The sequence below is a fragment of the Salmo salar genome, chromosome 22 (assembly GCF_965601325.2).
Source record: "Salmo salar chromosome 22, fSalSal1, whole genome shotgun sequence".
NCBI lineage: Eukaryota > Metazoa > Chordata > Actinopteri > Salmoniformes > Salmonidae > Salmo > Salmo salar.
In genome coordinates, this window is record NC_138312.1 from 20776582 (window position 1) to 20803073 (window position 26492).

The 26492-nt window shown below is 43.2% G+C and overlaps 1 protein-coding gene across 2 annotated transcripts in view; it reads left to right on the forward strand.

Annotated features, from left to right (window-relative positions):
- LOC106583035 (succinate--CoA ligase [GDP-forming] subunit beta, mitochondrial) overlaps positions 1–26492 on the forward strand; it is a 132239-nt gene that overhangs the window by 83099 nt on the left and 22648 nt on the right. The window lies entirely within an intron of this gene.

Genomic DNA, 26492 nt, shown 5'->3' on the forward strand with positions numbered 1-26492 from the left:
GCAATACACAAGTCACTTGAATGACATTACTTTGCTTCACTTCAGTTTCATGTAGTCGCTTTAATAGTTGACTAGAGTCATAATCAAATTTTGTAAAGACAAGAGAGAAAAAAGAAACAGTAACACAACAGGAATAAAATATGCAAGAATAAGCTGTCATGCCAGTAACAGATCAATGTGCAGGGGTACAAGGTATTTGAGGTAGATATGTATATAAAGGCAGGGCTAAGTGACTAGGCATCAAGATATATTATAATAAAGAGTAAGAGTAAAGAACACCGTAGCAGCAGCATATGAGTGTGTTTATGTGTGTGTGTGTGTGTGTGTGTGTGTGTACAGTCGTGGCCAAAAGTTTTGAGAATGACACAAATATTAATTTCCACAAAGTTTGCTGCTTCAGTGTCTTTAGATATTTTTGTCAGATGTTACTATGGAATACTGAAGTATAATTACAAGCATTTCATGAGTGTCAAAGGCTTTTATTAACAATTACATGAAGTTGATGTAAAGAGTCAATATTTGCAGTTTTGACCCTTCTTTTTCAAGACCTCTGCAATCCGCCCTGGCATGCTGTCAATTAACTTCTGGGCCACATCCTGACTGATGGCAGCCCATTCTCGCATAATCAATGCTTGGAGTTTGTCAGAATTTGTGGGTTTTTGTTTGTCCACCCGCCTCTTGAGGATTGACCACAAGTTCTCAATGGGATTAAGGTCTGGGAAGTTTCCTGGCCATAGACCCAAAATATTGATGTTTTGTTCCCCAAGCCACTTAGTTATCAGTTTTGCCTTATGGCAAGGTGCTCCATCATGCTGGAAAAGGCATTGTTCGTCACCGAACTGTTCCTGGATGGTTGAGAGAAGTTGCTCTCGGAGGATGTGTTGGTACCATTCTTTATTCATGGCTGTGGACAAGCTTTTTTCCGGATGCCCCAAACAATCGGAAAGGGGATTCATCAGAGAAAATTACTTTACCCCAGTCCTCAGCAGTCCAATCCCTGTACCTTTTGCAGAATATCAGTCTGTCCCTGATGTTTTTCCTGGAGAGAAGTGGCTTCTTTGCTGCCCATCTTGACACCAGGCCATCCTCCAAAAGTCTTTGCCTCTCTGTGAGTGCAGATGCTCTCACACCTGCCTACTGCCATTCCTGAGAAAGCTCTGTACTGGTGGTGCCTCGATCCCGCAGCTGAATCAACTTTAGGAGACGGTCCTGGCGCTTGCTTGACTTTCTTGGATGCCGTGAAGACTTCTTCACTACAATTGAACCGCTCTCCTTGAAGTTCTTGATGATCTGATAAATGGTTGATTTAGGTGCAATCTTACTGGCAGCAATATCGTTGCCTGTGAAGCCCTTTTTGTGCTAAGCAATGATGACGGCACGTGTCAGTAAGTCCAGGATCCAGCTACAGAGGGAGGTGTTCAGTCCCAGGGTCTCCAGTTTGGTGATGAGCTTGGAGGGGACTATGGTGTTGAACGCTGAGCTGTAGTCCCCTCTTGTTCAGGTAGGAGAGGGCAGTGTGAAGTGGAATAGAGATTGTGTCATCTGTAGATCTGTTGGGGCGGTATGCGAATTGGAGTGGGTTGAGGGTGTCTGGGATGATGGTGTTGATGTGAGCCATGACCAGCCATGTCATATGTATCTATAGGCTATATCAGAGATAAGCCTATATCAGTCTCTTGTTTTTTTAGTCGGAGACTGAGGGCACAAATCACACACACGTACCAGAGATTAATTTTAAAAAGGTGCTAGTGAAACTCTGCCACTGACGATGTATTGTCTCAGTCAAATGTCCACAGTGTATATATTATTTTTGTCCCTGCATAAAATCATCAAGGTGTCCTGAAAACAGAATAAAATAAGAGAAAAAGTAGAGGTTTAAGTGTTTCTCAGTCCTCTGAGGCAGTGTGATCAAATTCATACATTATGATGTCAAACGAGGTCATAATAGAGATGAATTTGTGGGGGAAATCGAGCTTTTAAAGACGGCATTAGACTTCACAGTTATTCCTGCATAAGAAGTAGTCTTCTCTTTATCCTGGCTTCAATTCGAAGCCCAAACCCTAGAGTAAAGGCAGTAGCTACCGGTTCCTCCTCCAGCAGTATAGAGGCGAGACAGACACAGGCCCTCCCTTATGGGGGAGAAATGAGAGCGGATTGACATTAAACCTCCGTGTATCGCCATTTGCATTTCATACAGGGATTTGGAGACTCATCAGATCTGTGGAGGGAATGTTAATTATTAGATTCTTGGCATGATAAAAATCCTAATTTACATTTTTCTTTTAATATATTCCTTACACTAAAGATGTTCTGTCTCTCAGTTCCATTTAAGCCTAGGCTGTGAACAACTCGAGCCAGAGTGAGAATCAATAGCTGAGAATGCCAAAGATACACACTTGTTAAATGTTGAACTGTGTCCAACTGAATAAGGTACTTGAAAGCATTTCAAGGGTTTGTCATGACAAATACTTCATATTCATGCTTACAATTGAATTTCTTATGTTTTATTTGCTTTGTCATGGAAGCTGTTGACTCGTTTCAACCTTATGAAATGTTAATCCGTGTTTGAAGACGAGTCAGCAGTGGAATGTTTATTTTGCCATATTCAATACTCAACTCAAAAGCCTTGTGCTTCACCCCCAACAGTTTCCACCTTGAGGTTTGGTGTAATGTGAGATGACTAACAGTGACATAAAACTAGCTGTATACTCATTTTCACTAGTGCAGCAGTATTATACATTTACTGCAGCCAATTACAGTATGTATCCAGGGAAGCTGATATTCTGCATAAGTGAGTATATTCTACCCTCGTTAGCACAGACTTATTTTAGCTGCTAGGTTCCTCATAGCCACTAGCAATTAATATGGTTATGTATAGTATAGCTGGTGTCAATTGGTACATTTTGGCTATCAATGACTATCAAAAAGGTAACATTTAAACACCATTACCAAGGAGGATAATTTAGAAATAAATACCAGGTAAAATGAAGCATAACCTGGCTCGTTCTCTTATCTAGGAGATGGCAAACACTGGATAGCGTGTCCGTCCACTGCTCTCTCCCTCACTCTCTCTGCTCTCTCTCTTTTCTCTCTCTGTCAGCTCTCTTTTTGCTTTGATCTCTTCAGCTCATTCTGTTCCAACTAGAAGATGCAGTTGGGAGTGTACAGCTTCAGCTAGAACAGACAGGTCCTGGGATTGGATATGATTTAAATCGTGTGTTTTTTGCTTTTTAGCAGTTGGAGTACAGCATTAAATAGGTCAATTAGAAAGAGGGAAAGAGAGACCATATAGAATAGGGAATATGACGAAAATGTACAGGATGTGAGGGAAGAGGTTTGGGAAAAAGAAGGATGAAGAAAATGAAAAGAAAAATGAAGACATTGAACGTAATATCTAAAGTAAGTGTTGGTGTGTATAGTATGTGGGAAAAGCCTATTCATTTCATTGGACATGCAGTACAAGGCTGTTCAATGGTGTTTCAATTCTGTCCTCTGGCGCCTTACGTCCCTGCTAGAATAACTAGCCCCACTCTTTCACAGGCATAGAAAGAACTGCTTACTTTGACAGAATAGTTGTAGTATTGAGTCCGTCTGTCCGTCCGTCCCCCCCCCCCCCCCCCCCACATTACCTGTAGGCAGTGTGACCAAATACCCACAGTCAAATATCCTCTTTATTATACTACCTCCTGCTCAGTCCTGATAGGAAATAACAGATGGATGTTTTGTCCTGCGCACTGTATTTCCTAGGTGGTGGTGAATTATGACCTGTATAAGATGGGGCTGTGCTCCTAGGCTGTGTGTGACGGCAGGGAGTGACTGGGTAATTGTCACCTGTGGGTGTTTTCACAGCTTTGTGTGTGTGTGTGCCAGTAACAAGATGTAAAGGGAACGGACACAGCTAGGTTCTCTGATCCTCCACCTTGAATGTATTGGTACATTAGCATTTAGTCCATTCAGTTGACCAGCTCCAAGGCAGAGAGGGAAGGAAAGCGAACGTGTGTCAAATCTTATTTGTCACATGCTTCGTAAAGAACAGGTGTACGCTAACATTGAAATGCTTACTTAGGGGCCCTTCCCAACAATGCAGAGAGAAAGAAAATAGAAAAATAATAGAGAGAATATTTGACTAGGTAACCAACCTTGGGTGTTAATCACATTGTTGATTAGGCATGCTGAAGGTGTGTACTCGCTCATATTCACCCTTGGCCTCCCTACTGGGTTGTGTGCGTTTCTATATGTGCACAAATGTGTGTGTATTGTATCTGCTCTGGAGGTGTGTACTCACTCAGATCATCCAGCTTCACCTGTGCCTCCCCTCCAGCCCAAGCATTTGTTAGTGTCTGTGATGCACTTTGTGCGTGGGTGTTTGTATTCGAAGGTGTTCACTCACTCAGACCTTTGTGTTCCTTGCGGCAGTGTGTGGTAGGTGTGTGTGCTTCTCTCAATGTGTTCGTTTATGCTCTGCTTCACCTGTGTCTCCCTCTTGGCTAGTTGTGCCATCTTTGGCACGGTGTACCTCATGGAGAAGAGGTCCTGGCCCGTTCCCGTCACATTTCCACTCCAAATCGCCACATTACGTTAAAAGAGTATTCTTGAAAGGTATTATTGTCCACCTACTGCAGATATACCCAGTGTATGGCAGCTCTCTCCTCCCCAGCCTTTGATCTGCTAAATCCTGTTAAGGCAGCGTTATGAGGGGCTCTGAGGAGCAGGCCCAGGCACTCCACTCTGGACCAGCCACTCACTCTCTGGTCCTCTCTGTGCATATGGAGATGTCTTGGGCCCGCGTCGAATGTCAGAGCGCCTGCTTTGACATGGTGTGAGGCTGTCGGAAACTAGGAGACAGGGCTCATTGTTGGCCCTCTTTAAGAGCCCCACTCTGCAACGTGATTGGTTGTGAATGGTGAATCATCCTCTCCGCGCCACAGTTCTAGAGGCTCAGTGGGAATGACTCCTATTCATGTCCTTGGATCTGTTTCATCTACACCTCTCAGACAGGCTAAGGCAATCATGCACCGTACAAATACAGACTAACACACGCCTAGCCCTCCAGGGATTTGCACAATCAGCCATCATTGAGTTGGCTGTGACGTCGGAGATCTGGGTTTGCTGTGGAAAAATGGTCTGTCGGCCTGCAGGCTAGGCCTCCGGGAACAGCCAGTCCCCTGTGTCGTAAAGACAAGCAATGATAAGCCAGAGAGAAAGCCCAGAAACAGGCTCCCACTCCATAATGGAGTTCATTCCCTCAGCGTAGAGCATTAAGCCTGGCATTACAGACGGCAGGCTATGGGGAGCCATCACCTGAGACCGTTGCTGTGGGACCAGTAAACATTGGACTGGGGCGATGCGGAGGGAACATTAGAATGACGGGCAGGTCATGCCATCAAGAGCACCTTTTGCTAATAGTGGTAATGGCTCTCTGGGTATGTGTAGTGACCTCTGAATGGTGAGATTGCTTTTCTATGGTGGCGCAAAGCACATATTGACATTGAGATTTGAATCGAGTGGTGCTGGTGAGTAGAGTAGGGGGCATTATTTCAGTAATGTATAGCTAGATCTAACTATTGGCTTGAAGGGATACTTAGGGATTTTGTCAACTTCCCCAGAGTCAGATGAACTCATTGATACCAATTGTATCTCTGCATCCAGAAAGAAGGAAATTAGTGGTATTTTGAAAGATACTGCTAACTATTGTTTGCGTAATGACTGGAAGTCTATGGTATCTACTAGCGTCCTAGTAGTTACATAGACTTCCAGACATTGTGCTAACACAAGTTAGCAACTTTCTTCAAACTGAACTACATGTTTCAAGCAGACCACCATAGTCCCTGTGCCCAAGAACACGAAGGCAACCTGCCTAAATGACTACAGACCCGTAGCACTCATGTTCGTAGCCATGAAGTGCTTTGAAAGGCTGGTAATGGCTCACATCATTATCCCAGAAACCCTAGACCCAGTCCAATTTGCATACTGCTCAAACAGATCAACAGATGATGCAATCTCTATTGCACTCCACACTGCCCTTTCCCACCTGGACAAAAGGAATACCTACGTGAGAATGCTATTCATTGACTACAGCTCAGCGTTCAACATCATAGTACCCTCAAAGCTCATCACTAAGCTAAGAATCCTAGGACTAAACACCTCCCTCTGCAACTGGATCCTGGACTTCCTGACGGGCCGCCCCCAGGTGGTGAGTGTAGGTAGCAACACATCTACCATGCTGATCCTCAACACTGGAGCCTTTCAGGGGTGCTTTCACAGTCTCCTCCTGTACTCCCTGTTCACCCACGACTGCATGGCCAAGCACAACTCCAACACCATCATTGAGTTTGCAGACGACACAACAGTGGTAGGCCTGATCACCAACAACGACGAGACAGCCTATAGGGAGGAGGCCAGAGACCTGGCCGTGTGGTGCCAGAATAACAACCTATCCCTCAACGTAACCAAGACTAAGGAGATGATTGTGGACTACAGGAAAAGGAGGACCGAGCATGCCCCCATTCTCATCGACGGGGCTGTAGTGGAGCAGGTTGAGAGCTTCAAGTTTCTTGGTGTCCACATCACCAGCAAACTAGAATGGTCCAAACACACCAAGACAGTCATGATGGGGGCACGACAAAGCCTATTCCCCCTCAGGAAACTAACATTTTGCATGGGTCCTCAGATCCTCAAAAGGTTCTACAGCTGCAACATCGAGAGCATCCTGACTGGTTGCGTCACTGCCTGGTACAGCAATTGCTCGGCCTCCGACCGCAAGGCACTACAGAGGGTAGTGCGTACGGCCCAGTACATCACTGGGGCTAAGCTGCCTGCCATCCAGGACCTCTACACCAGGCGGTGTCAGAGGAAGGCCCTAAAAATTGTCAAAGACCCCAGCCACCCCAGTCATAGACTGTTCTCTCAACTACCGCATGGCAAGCGGTACTGGAGTGCCAAGTCTAGGACAAAAAGGCTTCTAAACAGTTTATACCCCCAAGCCATAAGACTCTTGAACAGGTAATCAAATGGTTACCCGGACTATTTGCATTGTGTGCCCCCCCAACCCCTCTTTTATGCTGCTGCTACTCTCTGTTTATCATATATGAATAGTCACTTTAACTATACATTCATGTACATACTACCTCAATTGGGCTGACCAACCAGTGCCCCCGCACATTGGCCAACCGGGCTGTCTGCATTGTGTCCCGCCATCCACCACCCGCCAACCCCTCTTTTACGCTACTGCTACTCTCTGTTTATCATATATGCAGTCACTTTAACCATACCTACATGTACATACTACCTCAATCAGCCTGACTAACCAGTGTCTGTATGTAGCCTCGCTACTGTTATTTCACTGTCTTTTTACTGTTGTTTTATTTTCTTACTTACCTATTGTTCATCTAACACCTTTTTTGCGCTGTTGGTTAGAACCTGTAAGTAAGCATGTCACTGTAAGGTCTACACCTGTTGTATTCGGCACGTGACAAATAAACTTTGATTTGATTTGGTTACAATTAAATTATGAGAACCATAGAGCACTGTGAGTCTCTTAAAAGATCTCTAAGCGTAACGTAAATGCTAATATCTCAGTGGAAACTCAGGAAATACTAACAGCCTCAGTATAACGGCTGATCATGGACTATCAGCAGACCCCGTCAGACCTCAGCTGCCTGCTCTGTGCATCATGCTAAGGCCTCCTCAACCAACTATACTGTAGCTGACGATTTGCTATATTGTAGCTGTTCCACCTCACTGCTTTTAAGATCATAGCTGAATGTAGGCTGTTTCTACTTGGTTTCAGGTTCTTTGTTCACAGAGTACTGGGACTGGGCCAGGCATTGACATAAAGAATGGGATGTAAATGGTAGGAGGAGAAGTCGAGGCTCTGGAGCTCTTGTCTAAAGCTTCTGAGTTGTGATGTGTGGCTATGGAGCTGCAGTTCAAAGAAACATTGTGACGCTACAGACGAACTGGAAGCGCAGTGTGATGTTTGAACTCAATGTCAAAATGCTGGAGTTTTCCTTTTTTTTATAATCTGAAAACCATATGTCAATCCTCCATACACTGAAGATATCAGGACTTTGGGAAATTGGAAACACTTCAGTTTGCCAGTTCACTTTGTTACTCTAGTCTAATTGGTTGGAGTAGAGTGTGTTGTTTTTATGAGTTGTAGCCTACTCCAGGCAAGAAGCTCCAGTCAAGAAGCAAGAAGTTGTTCTATTTAGATTTTCATTTTAGCGAACAATGTTTTTTTTGTTTATGTTTTGTTTGAATGAACCCATGGCAATACTGAGCTGAATTGCATAATTAACCACCTGTGAATGACAGGTGGGTTTATTAACACTAAGTGAATATTACTTCTCTTGACATATTGTTTTTATCCTTGAGGATGTTTAGAGAGAAATGCCTCAGTAGTACATTCAGTACATGATAATGATACCTCCTAATTTCAGGACCAAATGTACTGCTTGTCGCTGTTTGGATCATTAGTTGCTGTGTCATAACCTGCAGATTGGAAAAACAGTTGGATATTTTTTGTTAATGTAGCATTGCAATGTTCTTATTTTAGTTGTTGGGATGCTATTGGTGAAATGACACACTCCGATAATTGTGTATTGCCTTCATTTGTTTGTCCTAATTGTATCTGTTTACCTCAGTCAGTGATCTCATTCTGTGAGCCCTCTAACCTTCCAGCTGCCGGGTGTAATTGTGTTGCTTATCGAAATAAATCAAATGTAACTCAGACTGGCTGCCAAACTAAATACCATTATCTCTTAGATCTATGTTCCACTTAGGCACTTTCATATGGATTAGCCTAGGTACCCTGATGCGGTTCTCTGGTGTAATTGTGAAGAAACCAAAATACAATTTGCTTTCACAAGAGTTATAAATAACTGCTTTGAATGTCCTTTACACACACACACACACACACACACACACACACACACACACACACACACACACACACACACACACACACACACACACACACACACACACAGCGTGTTTGCTTGTTATCCCACAGCACCTAGTACTTTGGATGAATGTTAAAAACAAGAAGTTAGGCTAAATTGCAATAAGATCTCAATCTCCTCTAAATTGCACCTGCGGTCGATATGTGAATGGCCCTGAGAAGAAGCACTCCCTCCCTCAGAGTGCCATTCAGCTGGGATGATCGCCTTTCATCTGGCCTGGCATGTTTTACCCATCTCATCACTTCTGCTTTAAAGAGGTCCTATCGATGTCCCGAAAACTTCACTTACTTAATAATGAGCTTCTTTACACTTGTGTTCTCTCTTACTGTTTACCAGCTCCTCAGTCACTTCTTGCCCCTACACATGCGCACGTGCGCACACACACATACACACACACACACACACACACACACACACACACACACACACACACACACACACACACACACACACACACACAATCAGACACACACATACCTAGTCAGACAACACACACACACACACACACACACACACACACACACACACACACACACACACACACACACCGAGTCAGACAAACACACACACACACACACACCTAGTCAGACAAACACGCATACACACCAGTGGAGGCTCCTCAGAGAAGGAAGGGGAGGACCATCTTAAACATTAAAAAAGGTTATCCTTTTTAGATAAAACTATACTAAATATATTCACGTCACCAAATTATTTATTAAAACACTGTTTTGCAATGAAGGTCGATAGTAGTCTCAACAATATTTTCTGGAGTAGCACCTTGGTGTAGCCGGAAGACAGGTAGCTTCCGTCCTCCACTGGCTACATTAACTTCAATTCAAAACCTAGAAGGCTCATGGTTCTCACCCCCTTCCACAGACTTACTCAGTAATTATGATGACTTCTGGAGGACGTCCTCGAACCTTATCAGAGCTCTTGCTCTGACATGTTGTCCACCCAAACAAAGTGTCAGAAAATGAATGTAGTACTGATAGCATAACCTACAGCTAGCTAGCACTGCAGTGCATAAAATGTGGTGAGTAGTTGACTCCTAGAGAGAAAGAATAGTTGAACAGTTTTTAACAAATCATTTATTCCAAAATGAAGCAGAAGCAACAAGAGGGAGAGCTAGTTGTATTTTTTTTAAATGTATTTTTCACTTTCACTTGCTTAGCTAGCAAATGCAGCAAGCTAGTTTAGCCTACTCAAACAACTGTCTCAAACAGAAAGGGATGCTATGTTAGCTAGTTGGCTATGGCCATCACACACTGGAACTCTTCCAAGTCAAAGTAAGCTTTTGGTTTTATAAAGGTATTGCCACCGGGGCCCGCCATTGTAGCTGCTAAACTGCTTGCTGCTGACTACACTACTCGGTGAATTTAGGGTGTTTACTGCTGCGTTAGTTCTAGTAGCTATATTGACTATGACGTTAGCTAATATGGTGACAACGATGTAGGCTGTGTGTAGCAGTTAGCGTTTATGATATAAAGGTTTGGCTTGGAATGTTTTTTTTCGCCTGGTCACAGAGCAGCTGTTGTGTAGTGCAATAAAGTCCACAAGCGAAGGGAAATGCCAGAAGGAATTATACAACGATCAAAGTGATCGTGCTGTTTTGTATGTGGCTGCTATGAAAGTGAACTGTGTTTGCAGATGATCAGGGGTGTACTCATTCCGCTAAATCTGTTGAAAACCTATTCTTAAACAGAAGCAAACGGAACAAAATCCTCCATGAGGATGTGTGTGATTAATCCGATCTCACCTTCATGGAGCTCATATCAGGCTCATCGTCTGGCAACCACCATACCGCTGCAGGACATATTTTATATACAAGACACCTGTCGATAGCATGTCTAATGGCTTTTTATGTCTTAGTATAGATTGTTAATGTATTCACCTTGAATTAACACCATCCCTTTCCACCCCCTGTTGACTAGACCATTCCTCCCCCTTCTCCCGTGGCCCTGTCTGATTGAACAGTCTCCTGTCTGCCATTCCTCATCTGGGATAAATCAATATGTGATCTGGGATTGGACCTGGGCTAATTTGAGCCCTTCTCTCACTCTTATTGCTGCAAGAAGCGTTTTGTCATTTCAACGGCAGGCCCCAGATGGGGCAAGGTAGTAGCGTTAGAAAGGCCTTCAAATGCCATAGGGGCACATAGTCTATGATTTAGTGACCTTCTAGAAGTCAAGCAGTGCTCCTTTAATAGGAAAAGGCTGGACGGCTCCATTTTTCTCATGTTCTACAGCACCTCCTACCACATGATAGTATTAAAGATTGAGAACCGTTCTCAGTCACTGACTGTGTTAGTCAGCAACAGGAGGTAGATTTTTTTCCCTCTTTCGCATGTTTGGAGAAATGGAACACAATAGTTCATTTTCACTTATGAGGCACACTGCCTGAGGACCCAGTCTCACTACCCAGAGCACTCTGACAACTCAGTTCCATCCCCCACTGATCATTAATATGGCATGAGAACCGTGGCCCTGTTTCTTCCTGACATCCTCATGGTTCCATATTACAGTAACCCAGGGCGACGCCACTCATTATGACCCTGGCGTGGCGTGTCCAGCAACGAGCTGCCTCGCTCTCACTACACCGCTCAATTTAACAGATGATGCTTCCCTCCATCCGGACAGGCGTCCGTGTCAGGCGTCTGTCTATCTCTCCATCTGTCTGTCCGAGGCGTGAGCGAGCGTCACAGGGGTGTCCTGCGTGTTCCGAAAAATTGAGCTGATGGTGTGGCTGAGGCCACACTCATTTCACGCATCTTGGCTTTGATGTAAGCCTACATGCACGCTGCTGTGGGCTCATCTGAGGCCAGGCCACCCAAACACTGAGACAGATGATAGGATCAGGCCTGCTTTATGAGCCGTGCTCTACAGTGCAGCAGCACGTCCTCTTGTCCTCTGTCACTGCCTGACGCTGTATGTAAACATGGAGCAGTCTAAAGACGCTGATGCCGAAGCGGTCACGGATAACGTCATGTTGATCGGTAATTTGTTCATTGCTGTGGGAAAGATGATTAAAGCAGTTTTAAATGTTACACTAATCATTATAGCAGACTTCATTTTGGCTTTAAAACCTAGAGAAATGACAGTGGTTGTCGATGGAGGAGCAATTGGTGTATGCTGTGTGTCATTAGCCTTGATATGACTCATCCCAAGTCACACAATACACAAAAGATGAATGTCGACTCCAGTAATTAAATGATCAGGCTTCCCTTTATTTGAGCGATGGAGGGGAACACGGATGCTAATTTACCCGACAGTCAAGGCTACAGCAGGAGATTCATTTAGTGCGTGCGTGTAGTGCTATACTTGTGAGGACCAGAAGTCCACACAAGAATAGTACATCAAGGACAATTCGGATAACTGGGGACATTTTGCTGGTCCTCTCTTATACAAAGCCTGTTCTTAGGTTTAAGGGTTAGATTAATGGCTAAAATTAGGGTTGGGTTTTGGGAATCAATTGTTGGTCCCCAGAAAAGTCCTTAATTATACTTTGGTAACACCCCTTTGTGTGTGTGTGTAAGTGTATGCGTTTCTCTGTTAATAACAGTTGATATTCTCAGTAGCCTGTGTATTCAAATAAAAAATCACATTTTATTGGTCACATGCGCATGGTTAGCAGATGTTATTGCGAGTGTAGCGAAATGCTTATGCTGCTAGATCCGACAGTGCAGCAGTATCTAACAGGTAATATTTAACAATTCCACAACAAAACCTAATTCACACAATCTAGTAAAGGAATAGGATGAGAATATATAAGTATAAAATATATGGATGAGCAGTGACAGAATGGCTAAGATGCAATAGATAGTAAAGAATAGATAGTGAAGGATACAGTATACAGTATATACATATGAGATGAGTAATGCAAGATATGTAAACATTCTTAAAGTGGAATTATTAAAGTGACTAGTGTTCCATTTATTAAAGTGGCCAGTGATATCAAGTCTGTAGGTGGGCAAGCCACCTCTCTGTGCTAGTGGTGGCTGTTTAACAGTCTGATGGCCTTGAGATAGAAGCTGTTTTTCAATCTCTCTGTCCCAGCTTTGATGCACCTGTACTGACCTCGCCTTCTGGATGGAAGCGGGGTGAACAGGTAGTGACTCGGGTTGTTATTGTCCTTGATGATCTTTTTTGCCTTCCTGTGACATTGGGTGTTGTAGGTGTCCTGGAGGGCAGGTAGTTTGCCCCCGGTGATGTGTTGTGCAGACCGCACCACCCTCTGGAGAGCCTTGTGGTTGTGGGCGGTGCAGTTGGCGTACCAGGCGGTGATACAGCCCGACAAGATGCTCTCAATTGTGCACCTGTAAAAGTTAGTGATAGTTTTCGGTGACAAGCCAATTTTTTTCAGCCTCCTGAGGTTGAAGAGGCGCTGTTGCGACCTCTTCACCACGCTGTCTGTGTGGGTGGACCATTTCAGTTTGTACACCGAGGAACTTAACTTTCTACCTTCTCCACTGCTGTCCCGTCAATGTGGATAGGGGGGTGCTCCCTTTGCTGTTTCCTGAGGTCCATGATCATCTCTTTTGTTTTGCTGACATTGAGTGAGATGTTATTTTCCTGACACCACACTCCGAGGGCCCTCACCTCCTCCCTGTAGGCCGTCTCGTTGTTGTTGGAAATCAAGCCTACCAATGTTGTGTTGTCTGCAAACTTGATGATTTGAGTTGGAGGTGTGCATGGCCACGCAGTCGTGGGTGAACAGGGAGTACAGGAGTGGGCTGAGAACGCACCCTTGTGGGGCCCCAGTGTTAAGGATCAGTGGAGTGGGGATGTTGTTTCCTACCTTCACCACCTGGGGGCGGCCCATTAGGAAGTCCAGGACCCAGTTGCACAGGGCGGGGTCGAGACACAGGGTCTCAAGCATAATAATGAGTTTGGAGGGTACTATGGTGTTGAATGCTGAGCTGTAGTCAATGAACAGCATTCTTACATAGGTATTCCTCTTGTCCAGATGGGATAGGGCAGTGTGATGGCGATTGCATCCTCTGTGGACCTATTGGGGCGAAAAGCAAATTGAAGTGGGCCTGGGGTGACAGGTAGGGTGGAGGTGATATTATCCTTGACTCGTCTCTCAAAGCACTTCATGATGACAGGAGTGAGTGCTACGGGGCGATAGTCATTTAGTTCAGTTCGCTTTCTTGGGAACAGGAACAATGGTGGCCATCTTATAGCATGTGGGGACAGCGATTGATTGAATATGTCCATAAACACACCATCCAGCTGGTCTGTGCATGCTCTGAGGACACAACTAGGGATGCCTTGCAAGGGTTAACACGTATAAACGTTTTACTCACGTCGGCCACGGAGAAGGAGAGCCCACAGTCTTTGATAGCGGGCCGCGTTGGTGGCACTGTATTGTCCTCAAAGCACGCAAAGAAGTTGTTTCATTTGTCTGGGAGCAAATGTCGGTGTCCGCGACGGGGCTGGTTTTCTTTTTGTAATCCGTGATTGTCTGTAGACCCTGCCACATACGTCTCGTGTTTGAGCCATTGAATTGCAACTCTGCTTTGTCTCTATACTGACACTTTGCTTGTTTGATTGCCTTATGGAGGGAATAACTACACTGTTTGTATTCAGCCAGGTTTCCTTTCACCTTGCCATGATTAAATGCGGTGGTACATGCTTTCAGTTTTGTGCGAATGCTGCCATCAATCCAAGGTTTATAGTTAGGGAAGGTTTAATAGTCACAGTGGGTACAACATCTCCTATACACTTCCTTATAAACTCGCTCACCGAGTCAGCGTATACGTCAATGTTATTATCTGAGGCTACCCGGAACATATCCCAGTCCACGTGATCGAAGCAATCTTGAATCGTGGAATCCGATTGATCAGACCAGTGTTGGATAGACCTAAGCACGGGCGATTCCTGTTTTAGTTTCTGCCTATAGGAGGGGAGCAACGAGATGGAGTCATGGTCAGATTTGTCAAAAGGTGGGCGGGGGAGGGCCTTGAATGCATCGCGAAAGTTAGAGTAGCAATGGTTGAGCGTGTTACTCACTCGTGTACAGCAATCGTTATGCTTTTAGAATTTAGGTAGCCTTGTTCTCAAATTAGCTTTGTTAAAATCCCCAGCTACAATAAATGCAGCCTCAGGATATATGGTTTCCAGTTTGTATAAAGTCAAGTGAAGTTCCTTGATGGCCGTCTTGGTATCCGCTTGCGGGGGGATATACATGTCTGTGATGTTAACCGAGGAGAGTTCTCTTGGGAGATAATACAGTCAGCATTTGACTGTGATGAATGCTAGGTCAGGTGAACAAAAGGACTTGAGTTCCTGTATGTTGTTACAATTACACCATGAGTCGTTAATCATGAAACATACACCCCGCCCTTCTTCTTACCGGAGAGATGTTTATTCCTGTCGGCGCGATGCACTGAAAATCCCGTTGGCTGTATGGACTCACAGCATGTCCCCAGTTAGCCATGGTCCCGTGAAACAGTGTATGTTACAATCCCGGATATCTCTTTGGAAAGCAACTCTTGCCCTGATTTCATTGACTTTGTTAACTAGGGACTGGACATTGGCGAGTAATATACTCGACGCGGTGGGTGGTGTGTGCGCATCCGAAGCCTCACTAAAAGACCGCCCCGGCACCCTCTCCTCCGGTGGCATTGTTTTGGGTCGGCCTCTGTAATCAGTTTCTAATACCCTCGGAGGTGCAGACAAAGACTCCGCTTTGGGGAAGTCGTATTCCTGGTCGTAGTGCTGTTTGTGCTGGTAAGTTGACGTCTCCCTGATATCCAATAGTTCTTCTCGGTTGTATGTAATAACACTTAAAGTTTTCTGGGATAACAATGTAAGAAATAATACACAAAAAAATGAAATACTGCACAGTTTCCAAAGGACTAGAAGCAAAGCTGCCATCTCTATCGGCTGTGTGTACAACTGCATTGTTGGTTAAGGGCTTGTAAGTAAGCATTTCACTGTAAGGTCTACATCTGTTGTATTCAGCTCATATGACAAATAAAATATGATTTGATTTGACATGCTGCTGCTGTTTGTTGATGTAATTTAGACTCCCCTCTCTCATTAACCCTGAGATCTGTGACAGGCAGATTTCTCAGCCTCTCCAGCTCTTCCAGCATGGACCCCTGTTTTTGAGCATGAGGAGCAGCCCTCTGTGTGCAGAAGGCCATGCCATAATGAATGTTATGAAATGTAGCCAATGTAATGAGAAAGACGTGCCCATCCCTGGCTCCTCTGTCACATCAGGTTTGTCCACTCTGTGGGAATGGAGGAGAGAAGGTCACTTACAGTGCCTTCAGAAAGTATTCATACCCCTTGACTTATTTCACATTTTGTTGTGTTACAGCCTGAATTCAAAATGGATTAAATCGATTTTTTTTCCGTTTTCACCTATCTTCACACAATACCCCATAATGGCAAAGTGAAAACATGTTTTGAGAATTTTTAGCAAATTTATTGAAAATGTAATACAGAAATATCTCATTTACATAATTATAAGTCAATGCTTGCCACATATTTTCAAGTAGATTTAAGTCAACTGCAATTCAGCCACTCAGGAACATTCTCTGTCTTCTTGGTAAGCTACTCCGGTGTAGATTTTGCCATGTGTTCGTCTCCCAGTGTCTAGTGGAAAGCAGACTGAGACAGATTTTGCCTGTGCTTAGCTCCATTCTGTTTATTTTTTTATCCTGAAAAACTCCCCAGTCCTTAACAATTACAAGCATACCCATAACATGATGCACTGCCACCACTATGATTGAAAATATGGAGAGTGGTACTCAGTAATGTGTTGTATTGGATTTACCCCAAACATAACACTTTGTATTCAGGACAAAAAGTGCATTGCTTTTTCAAATTGTTTTCAGTATTACTTTAGTGCCTTTTTGCAAACAGGATGCATGTTTTGGGATATTTTTATTATTTTCACTCTTTAATTTATGTTAGTATTGTGGAGTAACTACATCCTCACTTTTCTCCTATTGCAGCCATTCAACTCTGTAACTTGACCTCATGGTGAAATCCCTGAGTGGTTTCCTTTCTCTCCGGCAACTGAGTTAGGAAGGACGCCTGTATCTTTGTAGTGACTGAGTGTATTGATACACCATCCAAAGTGTAATTAAAAACTTCACCATGCTCAAAGGGATATTCAAGACATTTTTTTATTTATTTATTATTTTTGGAAAACATAATTCCACTTGTTATGGTGTATTGTGGTGTATTGTGTGTATGCCAGTACCAAACAATCTTAGTTTAATAAATGTTTCATTCTGGCTGTAACACAACAAAATGTGGAAAAAGTCAACGGGTGTGAATACTTTCTGAAGGCACTGTAGATGGAGCTCTGGAAAACAACATCTGGGATCACTGTTGGATATCAGCGATGTCTGTCTCTTTGTGATCTGCTTTCTGCAATTCCAGAAAACGAAATAAACTTCAACTTTATTAAGACCTGATAACCAACTGAAATGATATGTGTTATAAGAAATATCCTGTTTATTTGGGTTGTCTTGTACTCATATGTTTCACCTGTATCCCAGCCCCTCTCTCCTCTCCCCTGGTATGGTTTGCTATGCTACTGTAAGCCTCACTGGCAGCAGTTCAAACATATTATTGTCGCTGTAATTGGCTATTCCAGGCTTGATTTGATATGTGCCTCTTGTCTGATCCGTACACCTCTTTACCGCGCTAATGGAAAGATGAGTCCCACATGAAATGTTTCTCTCATCAGATCGCTGTTGAAATCGTACATCTCACGTTACTCTTGTCAGGAGCGCTGCTTTATCACAGTCTGAGCATGTGTGGTAGAGGGAGGATTGCGTTAAAAATAGAAAGAAGTAACAGGGGTGAATTAGGCCAAAGTGCTTGTGAAACTGGAAAATGAAATAGGAACCTTAGATTTATCATAATAATGACTATTACCACACATTATCAGTAGTCACCTTGTTGAAATTCGTGTAGAGGTGTGTGTCTGAGAGGAACATAGGCATCAACTATTTCACTGTACTACTATTCCTACAGTCACCGCACTGCTACCAGTCCTAACACTTACACTGCTAGTTTTAATTTCCTCCCCCAGGTGTAAACTGACTGATGTTGCCAGACTAGCTGATACAGTTGTGTCTCCTTTAGCTTGATCCACACAGCTGTGGTCAAGCTCACATGGCCGTGTCTCTCCAGCTGCAGGTGCCTAAAACGTTGTGCTACATGTACACTCATATCCTCCTATCTCCTGGAGCATCTGCTGTTGTCAGAGCAGGTAGAGATGGACAGCAGATGGCTGGGCTCTACCATCCTTTACAATGCTGCTCTCTTTTATCCATATAGAACAATCTGCAGCACAGGAGCTTCAACTAGGCCAACAAAACCACTGATTTTAAAGAGTCATACTACATACACCCTCTATATGTCCTGTTGTGACCACTATATTTAGGCCTTGACTAGTTTGATTGAACCTACACTCTGCAGTATATAATCTATAGGGTATACTTTTTAGCACTTATGTATAATTCACTTGTTAATATTGCTTTAAGGAGATTTGTTTGATTTAACAAGATGTATTTATTTCTCCCTTTTACCGTGCCTCCATCACGCTTTTGGGATTTTTCAACACAGCCAGCCCTCCACCCCTGTGAATGAAGCATACTTCAGAGGCAGTATTTGGTTCACTTCCCTCCAGCACTCCAGTCCTGCCAGGACCTGACTGTATCAGTTTGTAGAGCCTTTTCACATTTCCTATTTCTCAGGCCTGCTGTCATGGCCCTGTCTGCCAGGCAGCAGGAATGAGGGAACGAGACAGTGGGAAAGCGAGAGGGAGAGCGGGAGCTTCTCCATTTAAAGCCCAGCAGTGATTACACTGTCAATCAGCCGCCAGGACGACCTGCATCAGCCACAGGATTGATGTTTGACAGAATAATTAGGAAACTGTCTCTGGTTAAAATCACTGGAGCTCATCTTTGGGTAAAAGGACTTCCATTCGCTAACTCCCCCCACTTGTCCCCGCTTCGTTCCCCAGCCCTGTCCTAGCCATCCACAGAGTGCTCTGGGAGGGAGAAAGTTGATAGAGTGGTACAGTGGGTTGGTGTTTCTGCTAGTGAAACTGGAAAGGCAAATAGAAGGGAATGGGGGGAGAAGTGAGTCAGAGTGGAGCAGTCATTGCCACCGGCAGTAGCTCAGTAGAAGTAGGAATGGGAGGGAGCTGAAGCAATTGGGGAGGGAGGTTGGGGGAATGGAGGTAAGAAAAATAAAGGCCGGCCAGTAGCACTACTACCTGTGATTGGCTGGTCTCAGTAGTGGGAGAATACTCTTGGGATTTTGTTAGAGCATTGTGAAGTGAATTGAGAAGAGGCCACTACACTACCCTGATTCTCCCCTGGCTTGTCTGGTATGGCTGGTAGCTCTTCATTAGGCTGGCCCCTAATGGACTGACCCATTAGGTCAAAAGGCTGTGTCTGTTCCACCTGCCTGATACTCTAAATCCCCTGACTGCTCCTGTACTGACCAACAGACAGGGAACCAGGCTCCAGATGAGGCCCTCCTCTCTCTCCTCTGGGCTTTACCCGGGGAAGGTTGTTGCCCTTACCTGCCAGAGAACCAGGCTCCAGCTGAGCCTCTATCTCATTGACTGAGGGCCCCCCCCATCCCTCCCCTGGGATTTTGTCAACTCCTCTGATCCCTCTAATACCTTAGCAACCCCTTAATGGCTAATTGATATGCTGCAGAGTTCCACAGAGCAGCTTCAAAGCCTGCAGGTCTTAATGTCAGCCCAGGAAGAACTGGTCATTTCACTGAAAGACTGCATGCAGGGTGCCTTAGAAACAATCTCCCTCATCTTCATAAGTCCAACCTGGTCTTTGTTTGGGTTTTGATGACACGTACAGGCAGAGACATGGAAAACATCATACAAGGGCTCCCATTGACACAGAGAGGGCTGGGGAAAAAAGCACTAACACCCTCAATCAGTGTATGTATCCGTGTCTGGCTTTTTGGAAATTAAATCTTGATTGCATCCATCTGTTTCACCCTAGTTTCTGGTTTTCTGGCAGTTTAGCGTCCCGCTCCCCAGACTCGCCAGGACTGGGCGAATGGAGGAGGGAGAGGGTTTGCAATATGTGTATTCTATCAATTTCTAAATTACTCATTTAGCCAGAGCCGAGTCATAGCGAAAAGTAGTCATTGCCTTTCAATAACTGCAGTGATTCAGTCATTCACTCAGATGAATAACAAATGAGTGTGTCTAAAAACGGTCTCTATTTTTGGAGCGCAGAGGGTGAAAGCAGTACATAAAGAACCCCCCCATCTATCAGGATTAAAGCTCTCCCAGGTTATTTCATCCCCACTAAATTGCCTCTCTCACTAAACAGCATCAGAGAAGGGAATTACTCAGTTCCTCCTGGGACTCTCTCTCTCTGCTGTCTCATTGTTGCTCTAAAGAGTACAAATGCCTTCCCTAGGGTGCTTATGGGTCACTTCTGCCCTTTTAGTGCTGTTAAGGTATTTCAGGATGACATTGCATTGTGAGGAAATTGCACTGTTGTGTTTGCCAGTTTTACACTCCTACAGAAAATCTCACAATACCAGGATTCAGGCATTGTTAACGAGTGTGTGGGGTATTGTTAACGAGTGTGTGCGTGTGTGGTTATTTGGTGGTTGCAACTTTCAAAGACATGAGCCTGTGGCTATGTTTTTGCAAAATCTAAATAATGTAGCTAATCCAGTCGTTAACTCCTGAAATACATGTTACTATCAGGTGTAAATTATGGGATTCATCTGTGTGGGTGCAAGGCTGAATAGTCTGTTGGTTGTGTTGGTAATTTATCCAGACTTGTTTGTCCACTGACTGATTTGACTGTCTCTGGCTCATAGGAATGACCGCCTGGCTGTCTGCTTCAGTGCTGTGCGTCAAAAAAGCCCAGTTGTTTACCCATTAGCAAATGCACTTCACTAAAGAAGAGCGGTGTGTCTATGCAAACAGGGTGACAAAAAGAAGTTGGAGATGATTTGCCTTGCAAAACCACCCAGCTGCCCTTTAGATGGCTCATTGGCTCCCATGATCAGGTGCAATCTGAACTGGAATCATTTGGATAATTGACCTTCTGTGTGAATACATTAGAATAAATTAATTTTGATTGGCCATGTAGCATTATGAAGAAAGTAGGAATGTTAGGCTTTTATATTCAGCGCTGGTTTGTTGTGCTAGGTCTCGGAGGTGATTATGTATGCAATTCCCTGCTATTATGCATTCCTTCAATTTAAAAAAAGTAATTCTCGCTCAGAGTAGAGCAGGGCACCGCTGTGCTGGCTAAACTCTGCAATGATTGAAAGGCGAAATATCTAAGGATGGTGTATAGTAATCACTGCTCATGTTTTAGAATGTCAGTCCCTGTGTCTGAGAGACACGCAGCGGTGGCCAAGTTAGGTTGCTGTGGTAGTGGGTGTGGCCAATGGTGTGGTTTTATGTTGCTCTTTTAAAGCTATTTCTTCCAATTTTACACATTTTGCCATGGAGCTGACAGAAAATGTACTCCATTATCTTTACTAGATACTTTATTCCTGTTGTTGTATATATCTGTTATTTAAGTTTACACTGAACATTTATCAACCCAAAAAGTATATACGGTGAGCTCCAAAAGTATTGAGACATTGACGCATTTTTCGTTGTTCTTTGCTCCAGCAATGAAATTATACAATAAAGTGCACACTGTCAGCTTTAATTAGAGGGTATTTTCATCCATATTGGGTGAACTGTTTATAAATGACAGATATTTTTGTTGTACATAGTTTCCCCCTTCTTATATGCTTAGTGCACAAAACATTAGGAACACCTGCTCTTTCCATGACATAGACTGACCAGGTGAATCTATGTGAAAGCTATGATCTCTTATTGATGTCACTTGTTAAATCCACTTCAATCAGTGTAGATGAAGGGGAGAAGACAGGTTAAAGAAGGATTTTTAAGCCTTGAGACATGGATTGTGTGTGTGTGCCATTCAGAGGACGAATGGGCAAGACAAAAGATTTAAGTGCCTTTGAACAGGGTGTGGTAGTAGTTGCGTGGCGCACGGGCTTGAGTTTGTCAAGAATTGCAACGCTGCTACGTTGTTCACGCTCAACAGTTTCATGTGTGTATCAAGAATGGTCCACCACCCAAAGGACATCCAGCCAACTTCAAACAGCTGTGGGAAGCATTGGAGTCAACATGGGCCAGCATCCCTGTGAAACACTTTTGACACTTTGTAGAGTCCGTGACCCAACAAATTGAGACTGTTCTGAAGGAAAAAGGGGGCGCAACTCAATATTAGGAAGGTATTCCTAAGGTTTTGTACACTTCGTGTATGTATTAAATAAGTCAAAAGTTAAGTATTTGGTCCAATATAACTAGCACACAATGACTACATCAGGCTTGTGACTGTACACATTTATAGGATGCATTTGTTTGTTTTGGTTGTGTTTCAGATTATTTTGTGCCCAATAAAAATCTATGGTTAATGTAGTGTCATTTCGGATGCTACCATGATTACGGATAATCCTGAATGAATCATGAATAATAATGAGTGAGAAAGTTAGAGGCATAAAAATCATACCCCCCAAAAAATGCTAACCTCCCCTGTTATTGTAATGGTGAGAGGTTAGCATGTCTTGGGGGTATGATATAAAATGCTAACATCCCCTCTTATAGTAATGGTGAGAGGTTAGCATGTCTTGGGGGTATGATATAAAATGCTAACATCCCCTCTTATTGTAATGGTGAGAGGTTAGCATGTCTTGGGTGTATGATATAAAATGCTAACAACCTCTCTTATTGTAATGGTGAGAGGTTAGCATGTCTTGGGGGTATGATATAAAATGCTAACATCCCCTCTTATTGTAATGGTGAGAGGTTAGCATGTCTTGGGGGTATAGTATTTGTGCATCTAACTTTTCTTACATCATTATTCACAATTAATTCAGGACAATCCATAATCATGGTAGCAAACATATTTACCATTCATTTATTTTGGGCACATAATAATCTGAAACACAACCAAAACAAACAGTAAATGTATCACACACATTTGTTGAGTCACAAGCTTGATGTAGTCATTGCCTGCTAAGAATATGGGACCAAACACTTCACGTTTTACTACTTTAATACACATATAAGTGAATTTGTCCCAAAACTTTTGGTCCCCTAAAATGGGCGGACTATGTACAAAAAGTGCTGTAATCTAAACTTTTCACCCGATATGGATGAAAACTTTAACCTCATAGTCATTGTATCATTTCATATCCAAAACAACAATTTTCACTGTCCCAATACTTCTGGAGCTGTGTGCGCGTGTGTGTACATTTTGGCAAATTTATAGAAAATTAAATACAGAAATATCTAATTCACATAAGTATTCACACCCATGACTCAATGCTTTGTAAAAGCATATTTGGCAGTGATTACAGCTGTGAGTCTTTCTTGGTAAATCTCTAAGATCTTTCCACACCTGGATTGTGCAACATTTGCCCATTTTTATTATTTTCAACATTCTTCAAGCTCTGTGACATTGGTTGTTGATCATTGCTAGACCATTTTCAGGTCTTAACATAGATTTTCAAATAGATTTCATTCAAAACTGTAACACATCCACTGAGGAACATTCACTGTCTTCTTGGTAAGCAACTCCATTGTTGTCCTTGTGTGTTAGGTTATTGCCCTGTTGAAATGTGAATTTATCTCCTATTGTCTGCTATTCATTGTCTGCTTTTTTTTAACCCATCTACCAATAGGTTTCCTTGTTTGTGAGGAATTGGAAAGCCTCCCTGGTCTTTGTGTTTGAATCTGTGTTTGAAATTCACTGCTCGACTGAGGGACCTTACAGATAATTGTATGTGTGGGGTACAGATATGAGGTAGTCATTCAGAAGCCATGTTAAACACTATTATTGCAGACTGAGTGAGTCCATGCAACTTATTATGTGACTTGTTAACCTCTATGGGCTAGGTGGGACGCTAGCGTGCCACCCGTGGTGCACTCCATCAACAGCAGGTGCATTTCAAGAGCGGCAAATTTGAATCCAAATAAATGTCAAAATTCAAATTTTTCAAAAATACAACTATTTTACACCATTTGAAAGATAAACATCTCCTTAATCTAACCACGTTTTACGATTTCAAAAAGGTTTTACGGCGAAAGCATAAATTTAGAGTATGTTAGGACAGTACATTTTCAAGAGTTGTGTGTAATGTTTTGTCAAGTCAAAGACAGGGTCACCAAAACCATAAAACCAGCTAAAATGATGCACTAACCTTTTACAATCTCCATCAGATGACACTCCTAGGACATTATGTTAGACAATGCATGCATTTTTAGTTCTATCAAGTTCATATTTATATCCAAAAACAGCGTTTTACTATGGCATTGATGTTGAGGAAATCGTTTCCCTCCAATAACCGGCAGTCAAGTCAGCGTCACAAATTAAATAATTAAAATTAGAAAACATTGGTAAAATATTATATTGTCATTTGAAGAATTATAGATTTACATCTCTTGAACGCAATCAACTTGCCAGATTTAAAAATAACCTTACTGGGAAATCACACTTTGCAATAATCTGAGCACTGCGCCCAGAAAAATACGCGTTGCGATACAGACTAGACGTCATGTTGGGGAGATCTAAAATCGAAAATACTATGTAAATAATCCATTACCTTTGATTCTCTTCATCAGATGTCACTTCCAGGTATCACAGGTCCATAACGAATGTAGTTTTGTTCAAAAAAGCTCATCATTTATGTCCAAAAATCTCCGTCTTGTTAGCACATGATCTAAGCCAGCCGGACTTCTCGTCATGAACGAGGGGAAAAAATATATTTCCGTTCGTTCAAACATGTCAAACGTTGTATAGCATAAATCATTAGGGCCTTTTTTAACCAGAACATGAATAATATTCAAGGTGGACGAATGCATACTCTTTTATAACGTATTGGAACGAGGGTACCCAAAATGAACTCGCGCGCCAGGTGTCTAATGGGACATCATCGTTCCATGGCTCTTGTTCGGTCAGATCTCCCTCCAGAAGACTCAAAACACTTTGTAAAGGCTGGTGACATCTAGTGGAAGCAATAGGAAGTGCCAAAATATTCCTCAGCCCCTGTGTTTTTCAATGGGATAGGTTTAAAGTCAATACAACACATCAGGTATCCACTTCCTGTCAGAAAATGTCTCAGGGTTTTGCCTGCCAAATGAGTTCTGTTATACTCACAGACACCATTCAAACAGTTTTAGAAACTTTAGAGTGTTTTCTATCCATATATAATAAGTATATGCATATTCTAGTTACTGGGTAGGATTAGTAACCAGATTAAATCGGGTACATTTTTTTTATCCAGACGTGCAAATGCTGCCCCCTAGCCCTAACAGGTTATGCACATTTTTACTCCTGAACTTATTTAGGCTTGCCATAACAAATGGGTTGAGTACTTATTGACTCAAGACATTTCAGCTTTTCATTTTTTATTAATTTGTAAAAATGTTGGAAAACATCATTCCACTTTGACGTTATGGGGTATTGTGTGTAGGCCAGTGACAGGATGTAACATCGTCACTGCTAAATGAATACAGGGGAGCACTGAAGGGATGTGTTTGTGTGGCTGTCTGTTTTTTCCCTTTCCAGTCTAATCTAAACAGTGCTGACACCCTACCCTCATACAGTAGTGCTTTGAATGGAGAAATACTTTGTGTATGTATGCACGCATGGCCCTTCATATCTCTGTTGTCCCCTTGTCATCCCTCAATGATCGACAGCCATTAACCCTTGGTGAAGGGGTTGAAAAATATTTATGTCTGCCTGTCAGCGGTGAGATGCCGCCCTCTCGGGATGAATAATAGGCCTGCTTTACAGTGTCCGCATTTGTCAAGTCTAATGCTCAGCATCATGGCAGCTCTGTATGTGTCTGTGTCTGTGAGAGAGAACATGCACAAGATCCTGAGGTGAGCAGCAGGAAATGAGTTCTACATCCCTGACTGACAATGTCCCCTGCCAGTACTGGTCTCTGTGCTCCCTTCTCTCACTCCTGTGCCGTCTGCCTGCTGCCAGTCTCACTCTCTCATTTTCTTGTCTTTCATGTCATGCCCCTGTTGCCCACTCTTGTTCTCCTGTCTGCCCCTATTTCTGTGAACATTTGACCTCAAGTGTTGTCCCACTTATTCTCTCTCACTACTCTTCTCATATTTAGCAAATATTAGCCCTTCTGCACTTTCACTCTAGATTGCTTGCGTTCTTCTTCTTCAGGACATATTGACAGTAGATATATTTCCCATGAAACTCTCCTAGTGTCAAATGTCTAACCCTCCAGCCTGGATAACTGATGCTAAATTGGGCTTTGAGTCTAGAGTCATTTGGTGTTCCATTTTTTCTGTCCTCCCATCTGATAAAAAAACAATGGGTGGCAAAACGCTGAAGGTCTTGAAAGAGTGCAGGGCCATTCAGGGCCATGAGATATGCCCACCGCCTCTGTGTTATAATCGGCACTTCAATCCCTACAACAAAGACAATATCCAACGCAGCGCCGTCTCCATGAC